The sequence below is a fragment of the Dendrobates tinctorius genome, unplaced genomic scaffold, assembly GCF_039654945.1.
Source record: "Dendrobates tinctorius isolate UK_male_01 unplaced genomic scaffold, ASM3965494v1 ptg000214l, whole genome shotgun sequence".
NCBI classification, from domain to species: Eukaryota; Metazoa; Chordata; class Amphibia; order Anura; family Dendrobatidae; genus Dendrobates; species Dendrobates tinctorius.
Window position 1 is genome coordinate 7,224,336 of NW_027361881.1, and position 24,641 is coordinate 7,248,976.

General features: G+C 44.7%; 1 long non-coding RNA gene across 1 annotated transcript in view; it reads right to left on the reverse strand.

Annotated features, from left to right (window-relative positions):
* LOC141058787 (uncharacterized) overlaps positions 1–22,958 on the reverse strand; it is a 62,303-nt gene extending 39,345 nt beyond the window's left edge. Inside the window, exon 1 of the long non-coding RNA XR_012222297.1 lies at positions 22,832–22,958. This is a non-coding gene — a long non-coding RNA (uncharacterized lncRNA). The remainder of the gene's footprint in view (positions 1–22,831) is intronic.
* Positions 22,959–24,641: the final 1,683 nt, after the last annotated feature.

Consider the following 24,641-nt stretch of genomic DNA (forward strand, 5'->3'; position numbering starts at 1 on the left):
TCCCCAGCCTTAAAAAGTGCATTCATTAGATACACCAATTCTGGAGCTTTGCCCGACTCTTCCCGTTTGCCCTGCTGTGTTGGAAAGCAGGGTAATATTTTAGGGTTGATGTCAGATGTGTAATGTCCATTGACATCAAGCTCAGGGGTTGGTAATGGAGAGGCGTCTATAAGACACTCCCATTACTAACGCTGTAGTCAAAAGCAATAGACACACACACATAGAAAAGTCCTTTAATTGTAAAAAAAAAACAAAAAAAAACAACTCCTTGACCCTCTTTTACCCAATTATTACCGTTAAAAAATTCAAATAAAAAAGGACTCCATCGTAAATCCATCCCACTTAAAGCCCCGACTGACGCATCCGGATTCACTGCTGAGCAGTGACATCAGTATTGTGGCCGCTCAGCACAACCGCTGGAACACACCGACATAGTTAGGGTTCGTCATGGGACGCGAGTTGGATTTACGGCAGATAATTTGATGTTTTAAAGGTAACAAATGGGTAAGAGGGTCAGGGAGAGTTTTGTTCAAATAAATGACTTTGCTCTGTGTTTTTTTATTTAACCTAACGGGGTGTCTTATAGACACATCTCCATTACTAACCCCTGGGCTTGATGTCAGCTGACATCAAGCCCAAAACTATTACCTCATGTCATGACTGTGAGCACGGACGCGGCCGAGCCGGCGCCTCCACATCGACCGACTACGCCGACGTGGAGCGAGCATCCCAGGTGGTGACGGAATGTGTACCCACTGGACCATAGGGGGGACCCGGGCCTAACCGGACTAGGGAAGGGTAGCGACAGAGGTCTGTGGCAGCTGAGCATGTGGACGAGGTAGCAGAACGACATGACACTGCACAACTTCAGGTATAGACCTAAAGTTTACTTGAACAAAAACAAAGTACAAACACGAAACAATGCCAGGCTCCCAATTCCGCACATCAGGAAGGGTACACGTCTCAGGATAACAGACGAAGGCAGGAGGACATCATGGGTTGATGCAGTCCAGGGTTGTCTGGCACGGGCATACTAGGGTGGCCTCTGCCTCAGGCGTAGCACAGGCTCAGCAGGAGAACATCAGACACCGACCTCAGACAGACTTCAGACGATGGCAGGGGTCATCACGGGTTGATGCAGTCCAGGGTCATCTGGCACGGGCATATCAGGACGGCCTATCTCTCAAGCCTCAGGCATAGCACTGGCTCAGCAGGAGAACATCAGGCACACACCCAGGACAGATGTCAGACGATGGCAGGAGTCATCACAGGTTGAAGCAGTCCAGGATCCTCTGGCATGGGCATACTAGGACAGCCTCTCTCTCAGACCTCAGGCGTAGCACAGGCTCAGCAGGAGAAAATCAGACACTGATCCCAGAAAGACATCATCACTGGGTGGACCTCAGGGAATTGGACACGGACTGGACATCCGGACACCAGGCAGGACTTCAGGACTAAGATCTCAGATAGAGCATCAGCACACTGGCATTGGACTCCGGACATCTGACCACGATCGACAGGCTCCGGACATGAGCTCCGGCCATCAGGCCGCAGTCATCAGGCTCCAAACCACTGGCAGTGATCGGCAGGCTCCGGACATCGGGCAGGGAAGTAAAGAATCCGGTCATCTGGCGGAGGACATCAGGCACAGCACATATGGCAAGGTTCAGGAACTCAATGCGAAGCTCTGACAATGCCCCACAGGGCAGGGAACTTTTATATAGTAGCTGCCTCAGAGCGATAGGCTGGAGCAGCAATTGTAGCACACACCCATTCCTCATAAAAGCAGGGGAGGTGTGGCCGCTCGCACCCTAAGCAGAGCCAAACACAAATCAGCATTGCAAAGGACACCTGGTGAGCCTTACACAGTGCAGAGGACCTTTTAATCCATGGATAGCTTTCCACAGCGGCAGCCAGGGTCCACACCAGCGGGTGGTCATGCAGAGCAGCGGAGCCACGCACGCATGTACGGCTACACAGCGGGGCAGGGAACTGAGCAGCATCCATAACGGTAACAGACAACAGTATCCCTGCTAGTTAGGGGGAGAGGAGCAAAGGGTTAATGCAGAGACATGCAGAGTAACACCAAGAAAGCAAAGTACAAACACACCTCATTTGCCAATGCAACAATGCAAGCGGGAAGAGTGGAGGCTAAGCGCTAGATTTGACGCATCTTATGGACGCTTGACCACAAAAGACCTTTAGAAAGATTTAGCAGACTGTGGAGTTGTGGTACAGTGCCTTGTGAAAGTATTCGGGCCCCTGGAACTTGTCAACCTTTTCCCACATATCATGCTTCAAACATAAAGATACCAAATGTAAATTTTTGGTGAAGAATCAACAAGTGGGACACAATTGTGAAGTTGAACGTAATTTATTGGTTATTTAAAATTTTTGTGGAAATTCAAAAACTGAAAAGTGGGGCGTGCATTATTCGGCCCCTTTACTTTCAGTGCAGCAAACTCACTCCAGAAGTTCATTGTGGATCTCTGAATGATCCAATGTTGTCCTAAATGACTAATGATGATAAATATAATCCACCTGTGTGTAATCAAGTCTCCGTATAAATGCACCTGCTCTGTGAGAGTCTCAGGGTTCTGTTTGAAGCACAGAGAGCATCATGAAGACCAAGGAACACAACAGGCAGGTCCATGATACTGTTGTGGAGAAGTTTAAAGCCGTATTTGGATACAAAATGATTTCCAAAACTTTAAACATCCCAAGGAGCACTGTGCAAGCGATCATATTGAAATGGAAGGAGTATCATACCACTGCAAATCTACCAAGACCCGGCTGTCCCTCTAAACTTTCATCTCAAACAAGGAGAAGACTGATCAGAGATGCAGCCAAGAGGCCCATGATCACTCTGGATGAATTGCAGAGATCTACAACTGAGGTGGAACAGTCTGTCCATAGGACAACAATCAGTCGTACACTGCACAAATCTGGCCTTTATGGAAGAGTGGCAAGAAGAAAGCCATTTCTCAAAGATATCCATAAAAAGTGTTGTTTAAAAAGTTTGTAACAAGCCACCAGGGAGACACCAAACATGTAGAAGGTGGTGCTCTAGTCAGATGAAACCAAAATCAAACTTTTTGGCAACTATGCCAAACGATATGTTTGGCATAAAGGCAGCACAGCTCATCACCCTGAACACACCATCCCCACTGACAAACATGGTGGTGGCAGCATCATGGTTGGGCCTGCTTTTCTTCAGCAGGGACAGGGAAGATGGATGGAGCCAAATACAGAACCATTCTTGAAGAAAACCTGTTGGAGTCTGCAAAAAACCTGAGACTGGGAAGGAGATTTGTCCTCCAACAAGACAATGATCCCAAACAAAGCAAAATCTACAATGGAATGGTTCACAAATAAACGTATTCAGGTGTTAGAATGGTCAAGTCAAAGTCCAGACCTGAATCCAATCGAGAATCTGTGGAAAGAGCTGAAAACTGCTGTTCACAAACGATCTCCATCCAACCTCACTGAGCTCGAGCTGTTTGCCAAGGAAGAATGGGCGAGAATTTCAGTCTCTCGATCTACAAAACTGATAGAGACATACCCCAAGCGACTTGCAGCTGTAATCGCAGCAAAAGGTGACGCAACAAAGTATTAAGTTACAGGGGCCGAATAATATTGCACGCCCCACTTATTAGTTTTTGAATTTACACAAAAATGTAAAATAACCTATACATTTCGTTCAACTTCACAATTGTGTCCCACTTGTTGTTGATTCTTGACCAAAAATTTACATTTGGTATTTTTATGTTTGAAGCATGATATGTGGGAAAGGGTTGAAAAGTTCCAGGGGGCCGAATACTTTTGCAAGGCACTATACATTGTTCTACTGTTCAGAGACATCTTCACAAATACAGCCTTCATGAAAGAGACATCAGAAGAAAACCTCTCCTTCCTCACCATAAAATTCAGCATCAGAAGTACTCAAAAAGAACATCTAAACAAGCCTGATGCATTCTGGAAACAAGTCCTGTTGACCGATGAGGTAACATAGAACACTTTGGCCTCAATGATCAAAAGGTATGTGTGGAGCAAAAATGGCACAGAATTTCAGGAAAACAACATCTCCCCAACCATTATGCATGGGGGTGGATCAATCATGCTTTTTGGTTGTGTTGCAGCCAATGGCGCAGGGAACATTTCATGGGTAGAGAGAAGAATGGAGTCAATGAAATTTCAACAAATTCATGATGCAAACATAACACCATCTTTAAAAAGCTGAACGTTAAAAGAGGAGGAGGATGACTGATACACATGGAGAATGATTCTAAACACTTGTCACAATCCACAATAGACGACCTCAAAAGGCACAAGATGAAGGTTTTGCAATGGCCCTCACAGTCCCCTGATCTGAACATCATTGAAAGACTGTGACTACACCTGAAAATAGCAGAGGATGGAAGACAACCCAGGAATCTCACAGAACTGGAGGAATTCTCCAAGAAAGAATGGAGGAAAATCTCTCAAACAAGAAAGGAAAGACTCTTGTTTGGCAACAAAAATGTTTACAAGCTGTGGTACTTTCAAAATGGGGCCCTACTAGGTACTAACCATGCATGTGGCCCAAACTCTTGCATTGGCCCATTCTCCTTTTTGTATTTTTTCAAAATGTAAAAGATGATTTTTTTTTCCCAAAATACAAAGGAAATGTGTCGTCATCTGTAACTCTAGGCCTTTTAGAGATACCGTATATACTCGAGTATAAGCCGAGATTTTCAGCCCTTTTTTTTTTTTTTTTTTTTTTTTTTTTTAGGCAGAGAGTGCCCCCTCTCGGCTTATACTTGAGTCATTGTCCAAGGGGGTCGGCGGGGGAGGGGGAGCGGCAGGAGATGGCTGCTGTCACATCATACTCACCCCCTCCTGGCGCGGTCTCTGCACTTCCCTGCTTCTGCGATGGTCTCTGGCACCAGCAGCTTCTTCCTGTGTCCAGCGATCACGTGGTACCTGCCATGGTCCAGTCCGGAGTTTATCTTCTGCTGTCTTCACTCCGGACTGGTCATGCGTGGGTTAATCTCCTCAGCCTCGTTATGGAGCTAGCTGGGCTATTTAAATCCCTCACATCCTGCTAACCAGTGTTAGTGATAGCTCAAGCTGGCAGTTTAGAGCCGCTGACCCTTGTACCCTGGTGATCCTCCTGCCTTTGACTGATATTCACGTGTATGACCCGGACTGATTTCTGACCCCGTCTCTTGGTATTCGTCTCTGCTGTTACGTTCCCTCTCTGGCATCTGACTCCCTGGCTTGTACCCCGACCACGTATTTCGTCTCACGATTTGGACCCTGTGCTCATGTTCTGGCTTTCTGACTCTTGGCTTTGGTATTTTGACTACGTGTATTGCTGCTCCTTCTGGTACGTCTGCTCCTGTTAGTTTCTGACTCGGTTCGTCTGACTATTCTCTCTTGTTACCTGTGGCACCTGTGCTGTTGCTCAGGGTTGCTGCTCTTAGTGTATAACCTCTCTTCCCTCACCAGCTCCCCCTGGTGGAGGTTTCACTACATTATCACTAAACCTCACATTTAAATGGGATTTTGCATTTTTTTTTTCTTTGGCCATGGATCTGCTGCATAACTTGGCAGATCAAGTGTCCAGTTTGACGCAGATGGCGCAGGACTTTTCTGTGTTTGTTTTAATGTTTTATTTATTGAAATCTGCAAGTTACATCCGAAAGAAAGCAATCAACAAAGTAGCTTACAAAATTATTATATAACCTACAAATTCCACTTTTCGGGAGTTAAACAGATGGTTTGAAATATCAATTCATGGCAAAAACTATTGATATATAGAGGTTTAAGGACAACAACAGCCTTAAAGGAACTTCCAGTAGCAAGATTATCTGGGTTCAAATCTGGGTTCTTCCCATCCACACGCCCCTGCTACATCACATATGCCATGATTTCAAACAAAGATGAAGAAGAACAAAAAAGAAGAAAAGAGAAAAAAAAAAACAGTATAGGGAGTAAAGGGACAGGAGGTCAAGTAATTAGGACTTTTCTGTGAATCACGAGTCCTTTGTCATGTGTCAGACCCTCTTACAGAAAGAACTGACTGAGACTATTAAGACCATGCAGGGAAACACCTCTCATATTGTTTGTCCACCAGGTGACTCTGTAGATGTTATTTTGCACTCTCCTGAACCCTCAGTTAAACTTCCTGACACATTTTCTGGCGAAAAAGATAAATTTCATATATTCAAGGAGAGTTGTAAATTATGGTTTTCTCTTAGACCACGATCGTCTGGGGATGAGACTCAGCGGGTGGGGATTGTTATCTCCTTACTTAGGGAGGGTCCCCAATCCTGGGCTTTTTCGTTGCCCCCTACTGCCCCTGAACGGATGTCGGTAGATACAGTAGGTTCTTTGAGGCCCTAGGACTTATCTATGACGAACCGGACCGTGTTAGGGTGGCAGAGGACACTATTTTGGGTCTGGGGCAAGGGAAGCACTCAGCCGAATGGTACAGCTCCGAATTCCGTCGATGGTCCACTGAGGTGTCCTGGGACGACTCTGCACTGAGATGTCTGTTCAGGAAGGGACTGTCGGATTGCTTGAAGGACGCTCTGGCTCTCCATCCACCTCCCAGTTCATTGGAGGAGGCTATGAGTCAGGCTATCCGTATGGATCTGAGACTGCGGGAGAGAGGTGTTACTCAGCGAGGGGTTCCGTTTTTCCCTGCTAACCCTGATGTTTTGCTTCCATCTGAACCTATGGAGGTGGGAGCCACCAACCCCCAGGAGAAAGAGAGGAGACGGCGACGTGATGGAAAATTGTGTTTTTACTGCGGAGATCCCGGACATTGGAAAAAAGACTGCCCCTCCTGTCCTCCGACTAACAAGCGGCTGAGTCTGGGTGATAATCGTGGAGGTCACCCAGACTCTCAGGTACCTTTTTCTTCCTTTTCAAGAGTACTGCTAAAGGTGGAACTTGGTGTTGAGAACGGCTTTTTCCATACTTCGGCTTTTGTAGACTGTGGGTCATCCCTGAACCTGATTGACTCTAAGCTGGTGGCTCGCTGTAGATTAGGGACAGTTAGGTTGGGGACTCCCTTAAAAATTGTGGCTATTGATTCTACACCACTCACTAAGGATGGTCTCCATTTCAGTTCTAAAGAATTTACCCTCAGGGTGGGGGCCCTACACCAGGAGCGCATGTCATGCTTTGTTTTGGATAACCTCCCTGCTGGCCTGGTGTTAGGGTTTCCCTGGTTGCAACGGCATAACCCAGTTATTGACTGGGGGTTCCGGGATATTGTTAAATGGGGACCTGGGTGTTCTGGAAATTGTCTTGCTACTGTGCCTATGTCATCCGTCAACCTGGAGGGTATTCCGGAGTACCTAAAGGGTTTTAAGGATGTGTTCTCCGAAAAGGAGGCTGAGGTTCTACCACCACACCGCCCATTCGATTGTGCCGTGGATCTTGTTCCCGGTGCCAAATTGCCCAAAGCCCGGCTGTACAATCTCTCCGGCCCTGAGCGGGCTGCTATGAAGGTGTATATCTCTGAAAGGCTCCGTAAAGGGCATATACGGCCATCTGTCTCTCCCGTGGCAGCGGGGTTCTTTTTTGTAAAAAAGAAGGATGGTGGTTTACGCCCATGCCTCGATTTTCGAGAACTGAATAAAATAACCATAAGAAACGCCTACCCTCTCCCACTGATACCTGATTTGTACAATCAATTGTCGGGGGCCAGGTGGTCCTCTAGGTTGGACCTCAGGGGAGCATACAATCTCATCCGTATGCGGGAGGGGGATGAATGGAAAACTGCGTTTCTCACCTCTGAGGGTCTGTTTGAAAATTTGGTTATGCCCTTCGGTTTGACTACCGCACCAGCGGTATTCCAGAATTTCATTAACCATGTTTTTTCTGATTTTATTGGACGTTTTGTAGTTGTTTATCTTGACGATATACTTATATATTCTTCTGATAGACAAAGTCATATGGGTCATCTTCATGCGGTTCTCCAGAGGCTCAGGGAGAACTCACTCTTTGCCAAATTGGAGAAGTGTTCATTTTTTACTCAAGAAGTGTCCTTTCTAGGGGTCATCCTGTCCGCTGAGGGGTTTCGTATGGACCCTAGGAAGGTACAGGCCATTGTGGATTGGGTGCAACCCAGAGATCTCAAGGGTCTTCAGCGATTTCTGGGTTTCGCCAATTATTATAGAAAATTCATCAAGGGGTTCTCTCAAGTGGTCAAACCCCTCACTGATCTCACCCAAAAGGGAGCGGATCTTAAAAACTGGTCAGCTCCAGCTGTGGCGGCGTTTTCTTTGTTAAAAGAACGTTTCATGACTGCTCCGGTACTGGTGCAACCTGACTTGTCTAAACCGTTCATTGTAGAAGTGGATGCCTCTGAGGTGGGAGTGGGGGCTGTGTTGTCCCAGGGGCCCACCACATTAACTAACTTAAGACCCTGTGCCTTCTTTTCTAAAAAATTTTCCTCTGCTGAAAGGAATTATGATGTGGGTAACCGAGAGTTGTTGGCCATTAAATTGGCTTTTGAAGAATGGAGGCATTTTTTGGAGGGGGCTGTCCATCGTATCACTGTCATTACAGATCACAAGAATCTGTCTTACATCGAATCCGCCAAACGTCTGACTCCGAGACAGGCAAGGTGGTCACTTTTTTTTCCCCCGATTTCAGTTTTCCATCACTTTCAGACCAGGTTCCAAGAATGTGAAGGCGGATGCCTTGTCTCGCAGCCTAGATCCGGCATCGCCTCCTTCCTCCATTCTTCAGCCCGGGGTGGTGGTGGCTTTGGTGTCCCAGAGATTGGAGCAGGAGATTCGTGAGGCCCAATCTCTTGCTCCCCCGTCCATACCTGAAAATAAGCTCTTTGTGCCTGTCCAGTATCGGTTAAGAGTGCTTCGGGAGTTCCACGACTCAGCTCTGAGTGGGCATCCAGGAATCTCGGCCACTCGTAAAGCCATCACTAGGCTGTTCTGGTGGCCCTCGTTGACTTCTGACGTCACTGGTTTTGTGTCCTCCTGTGAAACTTGTGCCCACGCTAAAGCCTCCCACACCCGGCCGGCCGGGGAATTGGTGCCACTGCCAATTCCGGATAGACCGTGGACTCACCTGTCCATGGATTTTATCACCGATCTCCCACCCTCTAATGGCAAAACCGTGATCTGGGTAGTTGTGGATAGGTTCAGCAAACAAGCACATTTTGTACCCTTATCGGGCCTTCCTAATGCTGAGACTCTATCTGGGCTGTTCATTGAGCATGTGATTCGGTTGCATGGCGTGCTTGTCAGTGTGGTGTCTGATAGAGGGGTGCAATTCGTGTCAAAATTCTGGAGAGCTTTTTGTAAAAGGCTGGGCATCAGTCTGACCTTTTCATCGGCCTACCATCCCGAGACCAATGGTCAGACTGAAAGGACCAATCAGTCTTTAGAGCAGATCCTGCGGTGTCTTATCACATCCAGACAGGATGATTGGTGCTCTATGATACCTATGGCGGAATTCGCCTTCAATAATCGTGTCAATCAGTCTACTGGTACTTCTCCTTTCTTCTGCAACTATGGGTTTCACCCTCATTTTGGTGAATTCTCCAGACTAGATTCGGAGTGTCCAGGGGCTGATTCAGCCTTTTTGCGGTTGGAGGAGGTTTGGAGGGAAGTTCAGAGAAACATTGGGGAGGCTCAGGGCAAATATAAGTTTTTTGCAGATAAACGACGCTCGGTGGGGCCGGCTTATCAGGTGGGGGATAAGGTATGGTTATCCACCAAAAACATAAGGCTGAGAATTCCCTCTGCTAAGTTGGGTCCCAAGTTTACTGGTCCGTATGAGATTTTAGAGGTGATTAATCCTGTGGTCTTTCCCCTGGGGTTGCCTCCATCATTACGGATTCCTAATGTGTTCCACAAAGCGCTTCTGAAGCCCTCGGTGCCTTCCTCTGACGAGTCTCCCTCGCACCCACCGCCTGTTATGGTAGATGGGCAGACCGAGTACGAGGTGGAACAGGTGGTGGATTCTCGTATGCTCCGTCGTTCACTTCAGTACTTGGTCCATTGGAAAGGATACGGTCCTGAGGATCGGTCATGGGTGCCGGCGCGTTCGGTCCATGCGGATCAGTTGGTCCGGGCCTTTCACGCTAGTCATCCAGGGAAGCCTGGGGGTCCAGTGGCCCCCCATTGAGAGGGGGGTACTGTCATGGTCCAGTCCGGAGTTTATCTTCTGCTGTCTTCACTCCGGACTGTTCATGCTGGGGTTAATCTCCTCAGCCTCGTTATGGAGCTAGCTGGGCTATTTAAATCCCTCACAGCCTGCTGACCAGTGTTAGTGATAGCTCAAGCTTGCAGTTTAGAGCCGCTGACCCTTGTACCCTGGTGATCCTCCTGCCTTTGACTGATATTCACGTGTATGACCCGGACTGATTTCTGACCCCGTCTCTTGGTATTCGTCTCTGCTGTTACGTTCCCTCTCTGGCATCTGACTCCCTGGCTTGTACCCCGACAACGTATTTCGTCTCACGATTTGGACCCCGTGCTCATGTTCTGGCTTTCTGACTCTTGGCTTTGGTATTTTGACTACGTGTATTGCTGCTCCTTCTGGTACGTCTGCTCCTGTTAGTTTCTGACTCGGTTCGTCTGACTATTCTCTCTTGTTACCTGTGGCACCTGTGCTGTTGCTCAGGGTTGCTGCTCTTAGTGTATAACCTCTCTTCCCTCACCAGCTCCCCCTGGTGGAGGTTTCACTACAGTACCGCTCATTAAAGTAATGAATATGCTCTCCACGCCTATGGGAGTGGAGTCACGTGCATAGTCATTGCTTTAATGAGCGGTACCACATGATCGCTGAACACAGGAAGAAGCTGCTGGCGCCGGAGACAAATCGGAAAAGCAGGGAAGTGCAGAGACCACACCAGGAGGGGGCGAGTATGACGGGGAGGACAGGAGAGCCGTGCATACAGCAGGGGGAGCCATACATACCAGGACAGGGATGAGGGGACAATGCATACCCGGCTTATACTCCAATCAATAAGCTTAGGATAGTTTCACACTAGCGTTTTTTTTGCGCTGCGCCTCATGCACATACCAAACGCATGAGAAAAACAACACATTGTGTTTTGCATCCGTTTGCTGGTTTTTTTTTGCGCATGCGATTTAACCAGTTTGTCTCCATGTTCACTCAAAAAACGCATGCGATTTTAAACGCATGCGTATGTCCTAGCGCACGCGTGCGTTCCCATATTGCGCATTCCGTGCGCATGCGGTTTTTTGAGACAGGTCGGACGGACCAAAAATGCAACAGGTTGCGTCCGGCGCGCCAAGGCGCACTCTACAAAAAAAAAAAAGCATGCGCACGAAAACACATACGAACGCGTGCATGCGCTAGACCATGCTCACCCATGTTAAAGATAGGGTAGCAATGCGCATGTGCACGATAGCGCACGAGGCGCAGCGCTAAAAAACACAAGTGTGAAACCTGCCAGTTTTCCGTGGCAAAATTAGGTGCTTATACTCTGGTCAGCTTATACTTGAGTATATACGTATATACGGTAATTTTATCTTCAACTTGCTTAACTGTTCACAATAACAGTAATTTTGACCAGAGGTGCCCAGACCTTTACATGCCACTGTACATTATGATTTGGTGATTGTATCATCCGCTATTACAATAATAAACTTTCAGGTTTTATTTTCCTAAAATACAACATTGTATAATATATTTGTCATATACAGTATGTTAGATATACTCTTACATACAGTCGCATCATAAATATAGCACTCTGAGTTCGTTTTGTACAGCACAATGGAATTAATGGTGCTACAGTCATATGTAAGAGTTTGGGCACCCCTATTAATGTTAACCTTTTTTCTTTATAACAATTTTGGTTTTTGCAACAGCTATTTCAGTTTTATATATCTAATAACTGATGGACTCAGTTATATTTCTGGATTCAAATGAGGTTTATTGTACTAACAGAAAATGTGCAATCTGCATTTAAACAAAATTTGACCGGTGCAAAAGTATGGGCACCCTTATCATTTTCTTGATTTGAACACTCCTAACTACTTTTTACTGACTTCCTGAAGCACTAAATTGGTTTTGTAACCTCATTGAGCTTTGAACTTCATAGCCAGGTGTATCAAATCATGAGAAAAGGTATTTAAAGTGGCCACTTGCAAGTAGTTCTCCTATTTGATTCTCCTATGAAGAGTGGCATCATGGGCTCCTCAAAACAACTCTCAAATGATCTGAAAACAAAGATTATGCAACATAGCTTTTCAGGGGAAGGATACAAAAAGTTGTCCCAGAGATTTAACCTGTCAGTTTCCACTGTGAGGAACATAGTAAGGAAATGGAAGAACACAGGTACAGTTCTTGTTAAGCCCAGAAGTGGCAGGCCAAGAAAAATATCAGAAAGGCAGAGAAGAAGAATGGTGAGAACAGTCAAGGACAATCCACAGACCACCTCCAAAGACCTGCAGCATCATCTTGCTGCAGATGGTGTCACTGTGCATCGGTCAAAAATACAGCGCACTTTGCACAAGGAGAAGCTGTATGGGAGAGTGATGCGAAAGAAGCCGTTTCTGCAAGCACGCCACAAACAGAGTCGCCTGAGGTATGCAGAAGCACATTCGGACAAGCCAGTTACATTTTGGAAGAAGGTCCTGTGGACTGATGAAACAAAGATTGAGTTGTTTGGTCATACAAAAAGGCGTTATTCATGCGCTGTATTGTTGACCGATGCACAGTGACACCATCTGCAGCAAGATGATGCTGCAGGTCTTTGGAGGTGGTCTGTGGATTGTCCTTGACTGTTCTCACCATTCTTCTTCTCTGCCTTTCTGATACTTTTCTTGGCCTGCCACTTCTGGGCTTAACAAGAACTGTACCTGTGTTCTTCCATTTCCTTACTATGTTCCTCACAGTGGAAACTGACTGGTTAAATCTCTGAGACAACTTTTTGTATCCTTCCCCTGAAAAGCTATGTTGAATAATATTTGTTTTCAGATCATTTGAGAGTTGTTTTGAGGAGCCCATGATACTACTCTTCATAGGAGAATCAAATAGGAGAACTACTTGCAAGTGGCCACTTTAAATACCTTTTCTCATGATTTGATACACCTGGCTATGAAGTTCAAAGCTCAATGAGGTTACAAAACCAATTTAGTGCTTCAGGAAGTCAGTAAAAAGTAGTTAGGAGTGTTCAAATCAAGAAAATGATAAGGGTGCCCATACTTTTGCACCGGTCAAATTTTGTTTAAATGCAGATTGCACATTTTCTGTTAGTACAATAAACCTCATTTGAATCCAGAAATATAACTGAGTCCATCAGTTATTTGATATATGAAACTGAAATACCTGTTGCAAAAACCAAAATTGTTATGAAGAAAAAAGGTTAACATTAATAGGGGTGCCCAAACTTTTACATATGACTGTATATGAATAAATAATAATTTTAATCTTTGATTCCTGATCTCATCTTTTTCTTTAGGCCGGCGTCACACTAGAGAGGAATACGGACGAGTGAGAGGCATTAAAAAAAAAACGCATTGCACACGGACCAATGATTCTCTATGGGGTAGCTCCCATCAGCCGTATTTTTCTTGCGTATTTTCTACAGTCCGTGCCAATCGCAGCATGCTGCGATTGTCAGTGTATTACGACCGTAGTACGCCAATTCAAGTCTATGGGTGCGCAAAAAAAAACGCATTACACACGGACCACACGTGTGACTTGCGAGAAATACGCAAGACTTAACCTGGTGACAGAAAATGGGCCAATCCATCATCAGGAAGCTTAGACATGCAGATTAGCTCAAAAAGCGCTCCAGACATCCAGGAATTACGCCTCCACGGAGCACAGCATCATGGCACCCTACCAGAATCTGAATGTGGAGCTGCTAATTGTTCTTGTGCAGGATCACCCGGAATTATGGGACCAACGGGATGCACATTATGCCGACCGGGCAAGAAAGGAGGCTGCATGGAGGCGCATATGTCGCAAAATGTTCCCTGATTTTGGTGATTGGCCACGTGAGGAGCAGCAGCACATAAGTACGTGCACATACTGTAGATTATGTATGTCAAATTACCTGCCATCAAAAAATTATTTTACAAGTAGGCCCCCCACATCCTGGGCTTCTGATATTGGGCTCTTGTGGCTTGTAAATTATTTTTGGACCCACTGTTTGACCCTGAGAGAATATTACCCTGTCCCCAAAGCTCCTCAAAATGGCTAGCAAAAACAGTTTAAAGAGTTGCTAATTGCCACATGAGCTACTGTGACCCTGTGCATGTGGCCTGGTTGCACCAATGCTATATGCCACCCTGGGTAGAACTCACACCCTAGTAGGCCACATGACTTTGATACTAGTTCAAAAACTTGTTTTAGGCAAATTGTAATTTTTCATTCTTTTATGTCACATTGCAGTCGAAGATGTGATGAGACGCTGGCGCAGCATCCGTGACCAGTATCGCCGTGAACGCCAGCAGCGGGCAAGAAGTGGTTCTGCGGCCCACACAAAGTGGAAATATGTTTATTTCGACCGCCTCTCGTTCCTCGCTCCAATTATGGATCTCAGACCGTAAGTATACCAAAAACACCACGACACAAATGCTTTATAGGGCCCGATCAAAAATTTCCTTTTTCTACATTTTATATTTAAATTACAGAACTCAGTCTAACATCACTGAAAGGGAGACAGGGTCTGATTCAGAGGCCATCATCGATCCTGTTGGTGGAGGGGTTGAGGTGTCTGGCACATCTTGTGACCTTCCAAGGAGCCAGGCCCAAGTGACTTCTCCTGCTCAACCTGATCCTGCCCTAGAACCTGGCCCACCACCAGAAACAACACCACCAGGAACAGAGCCACTACAAGGACCATCAGCTGCATCACCACCCGACATCCAGGATTAACAGGGCAACAGCAGCAGCCCAACTGTTCGGCTAGAGGGCTCCCCCCAGCCTCCTGTGCCATCCAGGCGACGTAGACGAAGGCGCCATATCCCTGCCACTGATACCAGGACCAATGTGGATATAGGAGACCAAAATTCTCTTACCAGAGTTGCCACTGATGATGGGGAGGAGGAGTACTCACCCAGCCTTGCCCATTATCTTCGTTCCCTTCCCCGTGAGGTGCGGCTACGTGTGCGAGGATCCATTCAGATCCCAATTGACGCAAGCACACCCTCCAATACCCCTTACGAGGTGTTTGAGTTTCTGGAGAGGTGGCAGCTGTCACCCAGGAATCTCATGCGTCTTAACCCACACCCCCAAGTGCTTGCTCAATCAGGGTCTGCAGATCCTCCTACACGTGGGCCTACACCTCACACCCTCCCCCCCCACCCAACATTGGCAGCATCATTCCCAAATGTCAGGGTATAACCTAGCACACCAATATGGCCACTTGTTCCCAGCCAATGTTGGAGGCTGGTCCCAATCTGGTTGGGGACGACATGGCCATTTTGGTGGTTTAGACTCATGGCCCTACCAGCCCCAACAGGAGAGTCGTCTCCAATATCATATAGTGCCCAGTATCCGCCTCAAGCCCATGAGCCAGCCCACTACCTCCATCATGGGCAAGAGTATGCCCACACACAGGCCGAGGGCCAAGTTGGCCAAACTAGCCATCAGGCAACACAGGCTGGGCTGCCGCCTTCTCCCACCCCCTACATACTACAATTTATAAGTTTGTGTGTTTTTTTGTGGTTAATGCTGTATTTTAACATTTTAACAATGTTTTTGGTTCTAAGGCCAATTATGGCCATTTTGCTAAATAACATATGGCTTTACAAGGCCTTTAAAAAAAAGATACATAAAAAGTTTTAACTTTCAATTGTTGTTGTCTTTATCAATGATGCACTTACATCACCACATGCTGCCATATGCTTACACATCGATTTAGAAACAGAGAAAAGACATAAGGGGTTGTAATATATATAGTTTCCCAAAGGCCAAAAAGAAAAATTTACAACATAGACACAGTATGCTCTTGCCAAGAAGTTTCCCCCTCAGGTGACAAAGTAATTTGTGAAAATATCACGCAGTTTGAGCCCAGAGAGCGGTCTACGTTGAGGGTTGATAAGTGGCCTCGCCCCACGTACATTGTTTGACCCACGCACAACACCGGCAGAGGAGGAACAATCATGTATCCAGGTGAAGTTATGAAGAACCACGCAGGCTTTAATTACTTCAATTACATTTTGTTCACTAAGCTGAATGGCAGACTTTAGGACCCGCCATTTGGCCCAATGAATGCCAAAGGAACACTCCATCAGTCGCTGAGCACGTGATAGGCGCAAGTTACAAATTCAGTGCCGGTGGTCCAGGTTGCGCCGGGGATATGGCCTCATGACATTGCGTGTTAACTGAAAGGCCTCATCTGCCATAAGGACATAAGGGACTGATTCTTGAGTGGATCCTGGTAGCTGGCATGGTGGTGGTAGATCCAACTGGTTGGTGCGTAGCCGCCGAGCCATAATGGAAGTATTGAAGAATAGAGTCTCCCGTCCTTCCATAGGCCCCAATGTCAACAATTATAAACTTGTATTGAGGGTTGGCCAGAGCCAACAATACAACAGAAAAGTATTGTTTATAATTGAAGAATTGGGAGCCAGAGTTCGGCGGCTTCCGCACCCGGATATGTTTGCCATCAAGGGCCCCAATACAATTAGGAAACTAGCATTCCTCCTCAAAGTCCCTTGATATCCTCAACCAGTCTTCCATCCTGGGTTGGGGCATGACGAGTTGATGGAGTCTTGTCCAGATTTCACTACATGTCGACCTGACCATGCCAGAAATGGTAGATCTTCCAATGAGGAACTCATGGTGGAGGGCGGCATAAGACAGGCCAGTGGCCAGGAAGCTGAAGAACAACAGAAATGGACATTTTAGAATGCACAAATTAACCAAAAAACAGGTCCATACATACCAAACTTGTTAGTGATTCAGATCTACTAACACACACATATTTGGTCGCACAATCACTACGTGATATTCAGTACATATTACACATAACATTCTGGTCTGTAAGTTTATATATATCTGGAATAAGATGAGGGGATTAAACTTAGGACAAAATGAAAACATTCTTTGGGCAACACATCATGAACATGGAGAACATGGTTGTGTAGTACATACCGTGATGTGAGTAGAAGTCGCTCCTCTGCAGATATCACTTTGCGCATCCTTGTGTCCTGAAAGGTTATCCCAGGATCCCAGGGCGCACTGTCTCCAAGAGTAGATCAAATGTTGCAAGGCTCATTCGACAGTATTGGTAGAATTTTTCCGGATGATCCCACAGAGAAGAATAGAGGGGCTGAAAATGACCTCCTGTGAGTCGTTGCCTCAAAAGTGGATGGACCCACATGCGTCTCCTCCTCCTCGGATCCACAATCACTGGGTATGGCTGGCCAAAGCGCTTGGACAAAACCCAGTTGAAGAGAACACGGTCAGTTGGGGTGAACTGAAGTGTGTCAGACATGTTTTCTAACAACCAGCAAGACCCCCACACAAGCACAGCACCAAAATGGGCAGATTGGAGGCTGCCACCTGATGTTGAGGCAATAAATAGGATTGGTGCTGATGATTTAAATTATGTGCAGACTTCAAAACCGTTAAATGTCCATTTTGCAAGGTTGCGAGAAAAAAATGCTATACGGATTACATGAGAAAAATACACGGCCACACCCTGACAACGGATGACATACGGAGCACTATTTAGGGACCATTTATGCGTATTACGGCCGTAAAATACGGTCCGTATTTTTCTACATTGTGTGTGACTCCAGCCTTAGCCACAAATTCCTGCTTCATTTTGACATGTTCTTTCTGTGCAGTAGGTTTCAGGTCGCCACCTAGTGGTACTTTATGTTGTGTGCATCCATTTGTTTTCACATTGAATGGTTAGTAAGTGACAAATTGCACAGATTATTACAAACACATTTACTTACAAGCACAGCCATGTATTAATAATAGGACACCTCTTATAATCGTTCAGACCCCATAAATTTGCATCTGTTTGCTTAGGAGTGGTAAGAATGGAAAATGATTCATGAGGATTGTTGTTTTGTACACCAGACTTAATGAAGGCACTGCTGGAATAAGATGTGCCAAATTCATGGAGAGGTGCACACATCTGACTAAACTTGGTGCATCTTAGAAATGCCTTGTGCCAGGGGTTGGCGTAAATTTCTGGACTAGTTTATGCCCCTTTTTTACGTAAATTACCGTACAATGAATCTATCAGACGGACTTCTCTATGCCAAGTCCAACCCTAGCTCTGCACACTTTGGCAGAACTGGCCAAATTTGGAGTTAAAATGCCAAAAAGCTCAAAATTTTTGCACCACTTTGAGTTGTGCAAAAACAACTTTGCGAGATTGTCTAAAATTTTTTTTTTACTTTTATTGCCCGATTATCAGAAACTCTGTATAGTTTGTAAAATAAAAGCACTTATTAGGCATCATTTGGACGTCCGATTTTTTGACATATGACAAAAACGGACCTAGTTTCAACAGTGATTTTTCACCAGAGTTTGTTCAGAATTTCATCTTTTTTTTTTTTTTTTTTACTGATGAAGGAAAAAGAAAAAAAAAAAAAAAAGTTTCCCCATCTTCTCCTATATATCAGTCAATTAAAAACAGACGGCACATGGATGGCATCTGTGCGCTGTCTGGTTTTTGTTTTGACGGACCTATATATTTGCATATCCGATATGATCGACACTCAGATCAATATCAGACATGCCTCCATGATTTTACAAGGACTACTCAGTCCAAAGAAAAAAAAAAAAAAATCAGACATGTGAACAGCCCCATTGACTGTCATAGGTATGAATTCTATCCAAGAAAAAACAAAACAAATAAAAACAACAAAAAAAAAAAACGAACAGCACTCGTGCATGAAAAACCGATGTGTGAATGAGCCCTTAAAATGATTACCGGTAATTGAAAAGTTAGACACCCGGCACCCTCTATATGCCTCCTATACCATCATGAGTGCAAACTTTGAATTTTAGGCAATGTTCCCATGCAGTGAAAATTCTATAGGATTTTTTTCTGCTGCTTTTTTTTTTTAGTGCAGAAAAGGTTAAACAAAGTGGATGTAATTTCATAAAAACTCATGTTCACAGTGTATTAAAACATGCTGTTGAATTGTGCATTTTTCCCTGTAGACGTCTTCTGGGAGCCTGAAAAAAAATGCACATAGAAACTGCAATTGTATTTTTAAGTGCAATATCTCACAAAAAAAAAAAAGCTGTGCCAAATCTGCATAATAAAGAAAAAAAAACAAAAAAAAAACCCCACGTTAACCCCTTTCACAACACTCTCCATACATATACGTCAGAAGTGGATATATGGAGCGTGCTCACGGGGTGAGCTCGCCCCATACCCGGCAGGTGATGACTGTGTTACAGCCAAGACCGGACACTAACAATTACAGGTGGAGCGCTGCTCCTTCCGCGATTGTTAACCGGTTAAATGCACTCAACATCTGACAGCAGCATTTAACACGCGACGGCATGCGTGTGCATCATTCTCTGCGCCCATTGACACACCCATGATGTGATTGTGGGTCACCATGGCAGCAAGGGGTCCAGCTGATGACCCCCGTGTGTCATTATGGAGCTTCTTTGCAATCCTGCCTGTGGTAGAGCTTCAAAGGAAACCGGTTTCTGCTGTATACCGCAATGCTGTGGCATCACTGTATGTAGCACAAGCAATCGGACAGATTGCACCTTCAAGCCCCCTAAGAGGGCTAACAATAACAAGACCCGTTGAAGCACAAGTGCGTGAAACGGCCGTTGTCCACTCTCTGTACGTTCCTCCCGTGCCAATGCCTTTTAGTTAATAAAGAATTTTCACGACAGAGCAGTGAGTGTCATCACCTTTTTTTTCTCTTTTGTACAAAATCAGCTAACAGTGAGAGGTAAAGAAAAAGGTTTTAAAAATATGAAAATAAAACACCTAGAAGTGCAAAACATCCTAATTTTCCCCATTGATAATAAAGATATTAAAAAAAAAAAAAAAAAAAACAACTCATGTGGTACTGCCACGTTTAGAATAGTCCTATTAAAATACACCATAAACGAAAAAATTCAAGAACGCCAAAATTACGGGGTTTTTTTGGTCATCGCAATTCCACAAAAAAATGCTGTAACAAGTGATCAAAGCATCACATGTATCCCAAAATGGTACAAATAAAAACATCTCACACAGCAAAAAATAAGCCATCACCCAGCTCTATTGGATGAAAGTGTTACGGGTCTCGGAAAATGGCGGTTACCCCCAAAAAGTTAACTTTCACCACTAAAATAATAAAGACACTGGATATGTTGTCTATCACCATAATCGTATTGATGAGGATAATTATACTGCACGGTCATTTTTACCACAAGTTCTATACTGTAAGGCTGGAGTCACACTAACCTGCGCAAAATACGGTCTGTAGTTTACATGCGTAATACGGATGAATGACCCCTAAACAGTGCTCCGTATGTCATCCGTAATCAAGGTGTGGTCGCGTATTTTGCGCATGTAAGCATCCGTATGGCGAGATTTTCTCGCAGCCTTGCAAAATGGACATATAATGGAGCCCTATGACAGGGTTTCTAACAGAAACCAAAGATTAGCTATAGACACATAGAATGCATATATATACATACATGCATTCTATGTGTATATATCAATTCTTTAGTTTCTTTATTAAACCTGTCAGTGTGAGTTTACTATATCACGCACTGAATTGCCGGCTTTTCTAAAAGACACCGGGTGCGTATTTCTTGCAAGTCACATGTGTGCTCCGTGTGTATTCCGTATTTTTTGCGCACCCATAGACTTGCATTGGCGTACTACGGGCGTAGTACGCTGACAATCGCAGCATGCTGCAATTGGCACGGACCGTAGAATACAGATGAGAAATATACGGCTGGTGCGAGGGACCCCATAGAGAATCATTGGTCCGTGTGTAATGCGTGCTTTTAGCGCCTCTCACTCGGCCGTATTCCTCGCCAGTGTGACCCCGGCCTAAGACACAATTCCACAAAAACACCCAGAATTGTGTGTTTTTTTCCACAGGTTTTACTTCACTTGGATTTTTTTTATTCCACAATTTCCAATACATTATATGGGTAAAATGAACGGTGTCATTCAAAAGTACAACTCGTCCCGCAAAAAACAAGCCCACATATGGGAAGAAGGGGAGGAAAAACGGAAACGCAAAAACAGAAATTGGCCCCGTCATTAAGGGGTTAAAAAATGCATTAACAAAAAAAATAAATAAAAAAAAAATAACCCACACAATATTCAGTGCATATTTCCATAGTGTATTTTGTGCAGACTCCTATTAAACAAAAAAAACAAAAAAAAAAAACGTATTTTCATACGTAGGAACACGACCTTGGTATGACACCCGTGGCATCACCTTCCTTTATGGCAAACCCTTCTTAACTTCTAAAGTGCACCACATAAAATAAAAAACATATTCTCCTCCCAGCCCCAAGGCTACCGATTGGCTGCAGCCTTTCAATATGTCCAGCAGGGCTGAAAACATCATCTGTTGAGCAGATTATATGCTACACTGTAGGTACAATAGGTGCTGGTGCGACCCCTGTGGGGGAAACAAACAGAACTCTATGTTACAATCTGGAAACCAGTGCAAAACAGACTTGTGTAAAAGGCAACAGATGGGGGAATTACATTTCAGAAACCACATCTGGAACTATTTGCAAGTAACACATAGTAGGATGGAGATGGCCCCTGCACTGCAAAAAATATCTCATTGCTTTTAAGTTATATGCACAATGCTTTTTCCGTTATGAGTGGAGAGCATAAAAACAAGAAAAAACACCAAGACGATTAGTATAAAATGCATGAAAGAAGAATTATTATATTATTGCGGGAGTGCATCAGTTTGCGTGATCTCTGAGGTGCTGTATAGACTTACACCAGGTCATTAGCACTGAGTTACAGCAACGGCATGTGCCGCTAACATTTCACAGCCTTCGTACAAGGATGTTTCGAAGCAGATATGCCCCTTATATCATGTTATGGAGTCTTAGGATAATACGTTAGTTAATAAAACATTTTCTTGGGAGTGACATTGCTGCTTGTGATGAAGAGTTATAAAGCCAGTGATTTTTAAAGGAAAATCAGTATTATAGCCCTGTATACTCCTGATGTCAAATCAAGTTATTACTAAATATTAGCGATGAGCGAACGTGCTGGGATAAGGTGTTATCTGAGCATGCTCGGGTGCTAACCGAGTGGCTTCGGCGAGCTCGAATAATATGTTTGAGTCCCTGCTGCTGCATGTCTCACGGCTGTTCGACACCACAACACATGCAGGGATTGCCTGTCGAATAGCTGCGAGGATTCAAATATATTTTTCGAGCACGCTGAAATCACTTGTCACACGAGCATGCTCAGATTACACCTTATCCAAGCACGCTCGCTCATCACTACCAGATACCAATAGGTAGAGGGGACTTATTTTATAAGTCCCAGAGAGCAGCGTATCACCTTAGGTACTAAAGATGCAGTGATGTTGAATATCGTATGGCCACTGGGCATCACAGTGAGCCAAGTTTCTGATGTATGCAGCATTTTTGATCACCTGTCCCTACCATTTGGGATAATTGGAATTGTTTGCAACCACAAAACAGTGGGTACCTGAAACGTGATGTATTTTATATGCCCTCCCATGGGATAATATTCATTAGTTGCAGCACTTTAGAATGAGTTGCATATTGATTATATGCACAAGATAATCACATTTCCATATGGATACGGTATACATGTGATGCATCATTGTGCTGGATTTTATGCAATAATCACATAGAACTAATTCAATTCCCCTTCCCTACTTACTATCACAGGTAGCATTTTGCACACAAGTGTCTCATGAGATTGCCTTGCATCATGTCCATTATGTCATTGCTCAACCAGACCTGGAGCTTTCTGACACATAACTACCAGCACGTGGAGATGTACCCAAAAGTCCCTTTTGTAGGTAGATTTGCAATGTGCTGGATCTAATGAGCAACACATGATGATCTTGGTTTGGCTGCCACACACAATGCTGTGTGTAATGTTCCAGTGTCTGCCTCTCATCCACCCTACAATGCAAAATGAGGTAAATCTGCTGTTTTTTGGAAGCCTAGCTGCATGAAATATATGCTGATAATGCTTACCGTAGTATGGATGGTGCACCAGTGGGGTCTGCTTCATGCAAAAACTGTTGTTTTTTTCTCTTTCCACTGTCAAACTTTATTGTAAAACTGTTAGATCATGCAAAAAATGTTGACCAAAATTTACATACAGCGGGAGAGATTAAGTGTAGTGTCTCAAAAATGGTCGATTGGTGGATCTGCTAAAATAGTGCAAAGTGTATCAAAGTGTCACATACGTTATGAGGTGCATCCAGTAAGGGTATGTGCACACGTTGCGAATTCTGCTGCGTATTTTTCCGCGTGGATTTTGCTGAATCCGCAGGTAAAATGACTTGCGTTTTACCTGCGGATTTAGTGCAGATTTATTGCGGATTTTCTGCAGTTTTGTGCGGATTTCACCTGCGTTTTTACACCTTCAGATTCCTATAACGGAAGAGGTTTAAAAACGCTGCGGAATCCGCACAAAGAATTGACATGCTACGGATTCAAAACCGCCGCAAATCTGCATGGAAAAATCTGCAGCATGTGCACAGCGTTTTTTAATTTACATAGGATATTATGGTACTGTACACCGCAGGAGAATCTGCTGCGGATCTGCAGGGCCAAATCCGCTGCGCATCCTCAGCAGAATCTGCAGCTTGTGCACATACCCTCAGGCCTCCTTCACACATCCGTGAAAAAAAAACGGTAGCGGTGTCATCAATGTGTCCATTTTTACCATCCAGTGTTTTTCTGGTATGGATAAAGAAATAAATAAATTACAAAGCTTCTATATTTTGCAGTGTTAAACATAGCTGTACGTGTTTTTCACGGACGCATAGACTCGTATTGGCCCTTGTCATCTGTGCTGCCGGAAAAAAAACTAACATGCGTAGCACCATAGGTTACAATGGCTATTTGTGGTAAGCATGGAAAAAATGATACCACACAGACGGGTGAAGGAAGCCTTAGGCTATGTGCACACACTGCAGATTCGTCTGCGGATTCATATCTGCGGAACCGCAGGTAAAACCGCAGGTAAAATGACCTGCGGTTTTTCCTGCGGATTGGCCTGCGGTTTGCCACCTGGACAATGGAATAGGTGGCAAACCGCAGCAGAATCCGCAGAAACAATTGTCATGCTGCGGGAAAAAAAACGCAGCTTTTCCGCAGGTAAAAATCCGCAGCATGTGCACAGCAGAATGTTAATCCCATAGGATAACATGCTACTGTACACTGTCTGCAGAACTGCTGCAGTTCTGCTGCGGTCAAAACTGCAGCAGAACCGCACCAAAAACCGCAGCGTGTGCACATGGCTTTAGACAAATTAGATGCAGAAATTATGCCCAATTTGCCTTTTATTTTTCTCTTTTTTATTTTTATATTGGAACACCATGTATAACGAAACGTGTCCCGTAATTGCAATAATTTTCTTGGAGAAATGCTTCATTTTCTGGATCAGTTTCAAGGGTGCCAACACTTTTGTCCATGATTGTAGCACATGGTTGCCTTATGCTTGTATAAGTAAT